The sequence below is a fragment of the Ovis aries genome, chromosome 23 (genome assembly GCF_016772045.2).
Source record: "Ovis aries strain OAR_USU_Benz2616 breed Rambouillet chromosome 23, ARS-UI_Ramb_v3.0, whole genome shotgun sequence".
Taxonomy (NCBI): Eukaryota; Metazoa; Chordata; class Mammalia; order Artiodactyla; family Bovidae; genus Ovis; species Ovis aries.
This window is the reverse complement of record NC_056076.1, coordinates 41,784,632-41,792,849: the sequence shown is the minus strand read 5'-3', so window position 1 is coordinate 41,792,849 and position 8,218 is coordinate 41,784,632. Positions and strand designations below refer to the sequence as shown.

The 8,218-nt window shown below is 49.1% G+C and overlaps 1 long non-coding RNA gene across 1 annotated transcript in view; it reads left to right on the top strand.

Moving 5' to 3' along the window:
• The first annotated feature begins 3,451 nt into the window (after window positions 1-3,451).
• LOC121817758 (uncharacterized) overlaps window positions 3,452-8,218 on the top strand; it is a 74,157-nt gene continuing 69,390 nt past the window's right edge. The window contains exons 1-2 of the long non-coding RNA XR_006057812.2: window positions 3,452-3,605; window positions 5,534-5,628. This is a non-coding gene — a long non-coding RNA (uncharacterized LOC121817758). The remainder of the gene's footprint in view (window positions 3,606-5,533; window positions 5,629-8,218) is intronic.

Here is an 8,218-nt window from a genome sequence, read left to right as displayed (position 1 = left end):
ACTGCGAGGAGCGTTCCCACTATCTCTGCCTAGTGGGGCTAAGTAATTTGCTGCTGCCGCGCACGGTCTGGAATCAATGCGCCATTCCCAGAAGGAGCAGAGCAGGATGGAAGAGAGACAGAAGTGGTCAGAATCATTGGACTGACAGTCTGACATTAATTTGACATCATGTCTGAGGCAGCAGACATGGAAAAGCAGCTGAGGGAGAACCAGACTGGTGGCGGGGGGCCACTGGATGAGCAAATTTCTCTCTGGGGAAGTCAGGGAGAGGAGTAAAGTCTCAAAGCTGCAAAGGGCTCATTTCAAAAGCCTTCTCTCTGTGGCCTCAGCCTTCCCCACTTCTTCTGGATGAGACTATCCCCCTCACCTCCGGATTCAGCCCTGTGGGGTTTCCACTCCAAGCCTGAGGCCAAGGCAGAGAACACTGCAGGCCTAGGGGATTCAGAGATCAGAGAATTCCTGGGGGAGTGCAGGGAGGCCTATTGATAACAGAGTACAATTCCTTTTTTATTATTGTGGTAAAATATACATATACATATGCAAAATATCCTATCTTAATCACGTTTAAGTAGATAGTTCAATGGCGTTAAGGACATTCATGTTACTACACAAGCATCATCCCACATCCACCTCTAGAACTTCCTCATCTCAGACAGGAAAATTCTATTAAATATTAACTTTCTATCCTCCCCACCCCTCCACATCACTTCCTGGGTGGCTCAGTGTAAAGAATCCACCTGCCAATGCAGGAGGATGCAGGTTCGATCCCTGGGTCGGGAAGATCCCCTGGAGGAGGAATGGCAACCCACTCCAGTATTCTTGCCTGGGCAATTCCAGGGACAGAGGAGCCTGGCAGGCAGGCTATGGTCCACGGGGTCTCAAAAAGAGTTAGGCACGACTTAGCGTTAAACAACAACAATCCCCTCCCCAGCCCTTGGTGGCCTGCTTTCTCCTGTCTGTATCCATGAGTTTGACTACTCTGGGTACCTCAGTTAAGTAGGTTCATATATTTGTCCTTCTGTGTCTGGCTTTTTTCACTGAGCGTATTATCCTCAATGAGGAACCTCAAGGTTCATCCACGCTGTAGCCTGTGTCAGAATGTTATGCCTGAATACTATGCCACGGCACGTTTACACATTTTCCTTATCCACTCATCTCTCCATGGACACTTAGGTTGTTTCTAACTTTCGGCTATTGGGAATACTACAATGCCGCCATGATTATGGGTGTCCAAATATCTTTTTGAGTCCTTCTTTTCAATTCTTTTGAATATAAACCAGAAGTGGAATTGCTGGAATGTGTGGTAATCATGGGCTTCCCTGGTGGCTCAGATGGTAAATCTGCCTGCAATGCAGGAGACCAGGGTTTGATCCCTGTGTCGGGAAGATCCCATGGGAGAAGGGAATGGCAATCCACTCCAGTAATTATGTGTTTAGTATCTTTAGGACCTGTTGTGGTGTTTTCCACAGGGCCTGCATGTTACATTCTTGCCAGCAAAGCACCAGGGTTCCAATTTCCCCACATCCTTGCCCTCACTCTCTTTTCTCTGTTCTACACACACCTCTTTTAAAAAATGGTAGGTGTCCTGGGGAGTGTGAAGTGGCATCTGACTGTGGTTTGATTTGCACTTCCCTGATGGCTCATCATGCTAAGCATTTTTTATGTGCTTACTGGCCATTTGTATATCTTTGGAGAAACAGCCTTCAAGTCCTTTGCTCAATTTTGTTTTAATTGGGTTTTGTTTGTTTGGGTCTTTCAGTTGTAGAAGTCGTTACATATTCTAGATATTAATCCTTTGACAGATAGATGATCTGCAAATATTTTCTCCCATTCTGTCAGCCGCCTTTCATGCTGTTGATAGTGTAGTTTGATGTACAAAGTTTTAAATTTTCATGAAGTTCAATTTATCTATTTTTGTTGTTGCTGTTGCCATATCCAAGAAATCACTGCCAAATCCAATGCAATGAAGCTTCTCTCTATGTTTTCTTCTAAAAGTTTAATACTTTTAGTTCTTAAGTTTCAGTCTTTGACTCAGTTGGGATTATTTTTTGTATAAGGTATAATGTAAGGGTCCAACTTCTCTCTTTTGCAGGTGAATACCCAATTTTCCCAACACCGTTTATTGAAAAGACTGTCCTGTCTTTGGAGGGTAGTACCCACTCTTCTTTGAATTTGATAGACTTTGTTCCCCTAAACCCTACAGATTCCATCGGTAGATTTATGTCCCTGTTGCAGGTGTGACTGTGATTTTTTACCTTTGGGATCTTCTCCTACTCCCTGCAATCACAGGAACCAAATATAGAGTAAATTTTAGGTTGTCTAGTCAGTACCTGGGGTAAAACTTAATAGTTAAAATTATGTCTTTAAAATCCTTGTATCACCCCGTGATTACATCGAGTAACACCTCTCAGTAACACAGAGCTGGTTCTGCCTCCTATGTCATAACTGACTGCTGGGGGGTGGGGGTGGGGGGTTGGGATAGGAGGGGAGGACCTGTGATATTGAGCATCAGGTGCAGAGCCATTTTTATTTCTAAAAGTATGAATCTATACCAATGAAATCACTTCCAGGATGGCAAGATGCTCATAATGTGTGCTCCCTGGATACAGAGGTCATCTGTGGGAACAGCAGAGCTCTTGCTTGCCCGCCTGCTGGGTAGCAGGTGTGCAGTTGGCAGGAGACGGATGTTTTATCCCACTCTGCAGGTGCAAGAGGTTTAAGTGTGCCAGTTAAGCATCTAGTGTGACTCCACTAGGAGCCACAGGTGTGGGTGCCTGGCTTGTGGAGTTCAGAATCACTCCTGGTCTACCCTTGTCCTGCTTCTCTTTGGGGAGACCTTGGCCTTCCGACCTCAGTGTGGCTTTGGCCTCGGATCCTCTCCCTGTGGTTTGGCTTCTGGGTGGCCGGAGCTCTTTCGTTCTTGGGCTGTTATCTGTTGAGACTTGGTTTGCTTCCAGAGTAACTTCTCGGTTTGGCCTTATGAACTGTTGGGCTGCCCGGCTCCCACCCATGTGTGCCAGGCTGCTGCAGGGCAAGGTCTTACCTCCCTCCCCCTTGGCTAAAAAGCCCATTCTGGAGGGTTCTCAGACTATAGGACTTTGCCACATTGACCCTGGATGCAGCTTGGTTTCTCAGGGCTGAGCTCCTCTGGGGACATCCTAATCTCTCCTGTGGAAGGAAACTTCCCAAATCCCTTCTGACATTCCACTTGGGTCTCATTGCCCACCCTGTTCAGTCTGGCCTTAACAAGGGTCCTCCTGCCAATAGGAGGGTGTACATCATGCGCTCTCTGGTCAGGCCGTGGGTGGGGCTGCTCTGTAGGGAGCCAATCGCAGGCAAGGGGGTGGGAGTGCTCCCCTACTGCTCAGGTGCAGCTGCGGCTCCCACGCCAGATCACGGCACAGGGGGCGGAGCATCTCTGCTCATATGGCCCGCCCCTCCATCGTCAACTGCGTGTTGGAGGCGGAGCTTCTGCACGCGGCCCTGAGCTGAGGTGTGGGGCCGCCATTTTGCACCAGGGTTCCTGGTCGGAGGTGTGTGGTACGAGGTCTCTGCACGCGGTGCCTGGGTAGCCGGCCGACTAGACTCAGCACAGGGGAAACAAGGTCAGACTCTTATTTCATCCCCCAGGTGCTATTTTATTTCCCGGGAGTTGTGAAGGGGCTTTGCCGGTGACGACCTAAGTGGACCCTCCGCGGCCCCCGACGCCACCTCTTGTGTTCGGGGTTCTGTTTCCCATTGTCGTGGTGTAGCTCGTGTGTCCACTCATGAAAGGTCCAGTCGGCCTCAGGGGGACTCTGCACTGGGGAGTTGGCCTTCCCAGGGCCGCCCGTGTCTGGAGGTCCTGGGCTGACTATCTCGTGCCTCCTGGAACCCCAAGGGCGTCTCGTCAGCAGGTTCGCGGTCAAAAGCCAGACTCAGCAAACCTATCATAGCAGTCATCTCCACAAGGGCCTCCCATCCACATGTGTCCGCCCCTGGGGTTTGGGAGGGGGCGGAGGGAGGCGGGCACTCGTGGTTCCTGGCCGTCCCCAGTGCCCAGACTTCCCGGCGGGGGTGGCGTGGGTCACAAGGGACTGTCCTCGTGCACGGTGGACAGACACCGGCTCCTGTTCACGACCCTTGGAGGGAACCGTTGAAATCCCTGACTGTGGTCAGTGGGAGAAGATCCAGAAAGCTCGAGTGGTTTCTCTGGGGACATAGGGACCCCCAGCCTGTGGCTGGCCGTCCCTGCCCTGCCTGGTCCCAAGCTCGTCTTCTCACGCCCCACCACACAGGTGTCTGGCAAAATGCTGAAGTAAGAAAATCTCTGTTGCTTTCAGCGCTCCCCAACCTCCCCCTCACACTCCATCCATGAAGCTGCAGCGCACTCCAGGGCCTCCTTTGGCCCTGGGCTCTTGGGTGGAATCCTAAATTACAGTTCATCCTCCCAATTTTTCTCTTCTTTCTGAAATAATTGGTCCTGGGGCCATCTCGGCAGTCTTAGGGCTGGGCTGGGTCATTCACAGAGCAAAAGGGCTGCAGTGTCAATAGGAGATAATGACTCCAAATGGCTTGCCTTTTATTAAAGTGTTTGCACTTTAACAAAACTCTAGCTCTGAGGACTGTTGGGAGGAGTTCAAGGTACGTAACAGCCCTGGAATGGAAGATATTTTTGCCTGGGGCTGGTTGATATCCTACAGATCTGTTGTCACAGAGCAGAGACCAGTGCCAGTGGGCGGGGACCACAGTACTGATGGCCTGCGGTGGGGAGAGGGAAGCCATCCTCTCTTTCTTGACTCCCTTTCCCTAAGTATATGATGAGATGGAAGGACTCTGTGGTCAGCACTCTAAGCACTTTGATGGGATATATGAGATCAGAGACACTGATACCACCTTCAAGGAGCCAGACAGGAAGGCACGGTGACGGAGCAGCCGGAGACCATCCTGGAGCAGGCAGATGGGGTTTAAATCTGAGATCTGCCTGTGCTGTAGACCAGTGGTCCCCAACCTTTTTTGGCACCAGGGGCTGATTTTGTGGAAGATAGACCAGGGGTGGGGGGTGGGGGATTCAGGGTGTTTCAAGTGTGTTGCAATTATTGTTGCTCTTTATTTGTAATCTGATGCCACCACTGATCTGACAGGAGGTGCTGTCATTGGCCTGGAGGTTGGGGACCCCTGCCCTGGACAGCCACCGCCCTCTCTGGGCCTTAGTTCCATGAGACAGGGATACTCCTTACTTCACAGGTCTGCAGGATTAAGGGAGTCTGCATGATTAGTTACAGGTATCCTGGAAGAATGCCCAGCATATGGCATCCCAGAAAGTGCCAAATGCCACTGCACTGTCCACCTTTTGTGTTAATGTATGTTACAGACTGTTTGAGGCCCCCAGATTCACACGTTGAAACCTAATCCCTAATGAGATAAGGAGGTGGTATTTGGAGTGGGGCCTTGAGGGGGTAATTAAGTTGAGAGCAAGTACCTCCTGATTGGATTCATGCTCTTATAAGAACAGGCAGGAGGGAACTAGCTGCTTGTCTCTGCTCTTCACTAGGTGAGGGCTCAGCGGGAAGAAGAGGACAAGAGCTCATGGAACACTGGATCTGCCGGACCTTGATCTTGGATGTCCAGCCCCCAGAGCTGTGAAAGGTAAGTGTCTCTGGTCTCAGCTTCACTGTCTGTGCTATATCTGTTAACGGCGCCCGCACTGATGAGGATGGCGTCTTGGCACAGTTTCAAAAGTCCACGCAACACAGTTGACCTTCTGGAGTTCTTTCCTTGTTCTTCCCAGTTAAGATAATTCCTTGAGTGCCGCCGCCTCCTTCCGTCACATCTTAGCCAGACGTCACAGTTTTGGGGATGTAGGCCAGGTCTTCTTTTCTGGAGTGGTGATACAGGACTTGTCTTTCCTGGGCCTCATTCTCACCCTGAGGTGGTGGTTCTGACCTAGACGATGGCAGAGTTGTTACAGGTGTGAGAACAAGACCTTTGTGGGCCTTGTGATGGGAGGGGGCAGCACCTGGGCTTGTCCACCCAGACATACATTGAGAGCCAGATGGAGTGACTGTATCAGCCAGGAAGGGTGGCCACCATCCCTGCGTCGTGTGCATGGGCAGGTGGGAGTCAGTCTGTAGTCATCAGGTGAGATCACCTGAGGATCCTTTAAGATGCAGCCACCAGAGAGCACCACAGAGCCAGCAGCCTCTCCCTCTTGGGCAGTTCTAGTTACACCTGCCTCCTGGCAGTGAGTGGACACGAGCCATAGTAGGACATGGGGCCAGAGTCCCTGGACAGGTGTTTCTAGCTAGGCCTCAAGGAAAACAGCAAAGGAAGAGTGGAGATGATGTCTCCTCCTGACAGATGGGGGCCCTCCCTGGGAGCCCAGGACCTTGGAGCTGGGCAGCAGGGTTTTGGGAAGATGGTGGGAAAAGCAGTCAGGAGCTATCTCCTTGCTTCAGGTGGCTGGAAGGCACAAGGCAGCATGCAGGAGGCAGAAGTGCCAGCAGGAAGGAGTCATAGGGCTTTAAGGGAGTTCTGTAGTTTGTAAGGAGCCTGACAGCAGGTAAGCCTAGAAGGTAAGCAGGTAAGTCCAAGTGCCACTGACTTGGGGGAGCCTGGGCTGGTTTCAGGCTGCTTCAGGACCAGGGAAGCAGGGGTTCCATTCCCACCATCAGTGAGTTCTTTATGAGGCTGTTCCTAACAAGTGGCAGCATGGACAGATCGCAGAAACATGTTGAATGAAAGATGGAGGATAGAACAGTACGTGTGGTGTGATTCCATTTATGATGAAGGTCAAGAAGAGACAATAGGCTAGCAGGAGTGTGTGCAGTTCCACCGTTAGGGACAGGCTTTTGGTAGGGACTGACTGGTCTGATGGGAATGTTCTCCATCTCTATGAGATGGGCATTACCTGGGTGTAAAACTCCATAGACAGTACACGTAAAATCAATGTGTTTTTCTGATTTAAATTATGCCCCAGAAAATCAGTAAATACACAGATATGTCCAGTTATACAGAGCATCGTGCTGGGTGTCTATAAGCTACAAGAATAAATCAAATAATCTACCCTAAGGAAGTAGGGAACAGATAATTGTGTAGACAAGATAAAAGACATGGTCCCCGCAAGTCATTGTACAGGATATCCAGGACTTCCCTGGTGGTCTGGTGGTTAAGACTCCAGGCTTCCACTGCAGGGGGCACAAGTTTGATCCCTGGCTGGGGAACTAAGATCCCACAAGCCACTGGGCATGGACAAAAGAAAAAAATGCATGGGGCACTCACCTGGGCCCATACTACTTGTGGTGAGCCCTGTATACATTTCCCCAGCTGGAGCCAGTGTTGAGGCTGGACTGGCCCTTATGGTTCTTTTTTTTTTTTTTTCTTTAAATAAAGAAAAGCTGGTAATACTATCCCTAAGAGAGGTAGGTACAAAATAGTGTCAGAGGAAGGAGGATGACTTCCGTCATGGGGAGCTTCATAGAGGAGGCAGCATTTGAGCTGGACTTGGAAGGAGTTGGGCAAGAACATTCTGGGTGGAAGCAGCAGCAGAATAAAGGCAGAGTGAGGGAACATCTAGGAAACTGCAGATAGTTCCCTTTGGTTGAGACGAAGGTCATAAGATGAAAACAATGGAAAAGAAAGATTAGGAAGTGGAGAAGCAGGTAGGATCCATGTGTATAGTGTCTTGAACGTCAGGCCAGAGTATAGATTTTATTAGTAAGCAACTAAGAGGTTTTTATTTTTGGATTGCAGTTTTGTTGTTTTTATACAATTTTAAAGGTTATTTTCAATTTATAGTCTTTACAAAATGTTGGCGGTGTTGCAGCGTTGTACAATCCATCTATGAGCCTGTCTTACACTTGATAATTTGTGCTTCCTGCTCCCCTACCCCTATTTTGCCTGCCCCTGCCAGTAACCGCTAGTTTGTTCTCTGTATTTGTGAGCCTGCTTCTTTTTTGTTTTATTCACTAGTTTGTTGTATTTTTTAGATTCAGCATATAAGTGATATCATACAGCGCTTGTTTTTCTTTGACTTATTTCACTTAGCACAGTGCCCTCCAAATCCATCCATGCTAATGGCAAAATTTTTGTTCTTTTTAATGGCTGAGTAGTATTCCCTTGTAAATATATATTTTATATACATAATATATATTATTATTCATTTGTTGATGGACATTTGGATATTTCCATGTCTTGGGAATTATAAATAATGCTGCTATGAACATTGGGTTGGGTGTAT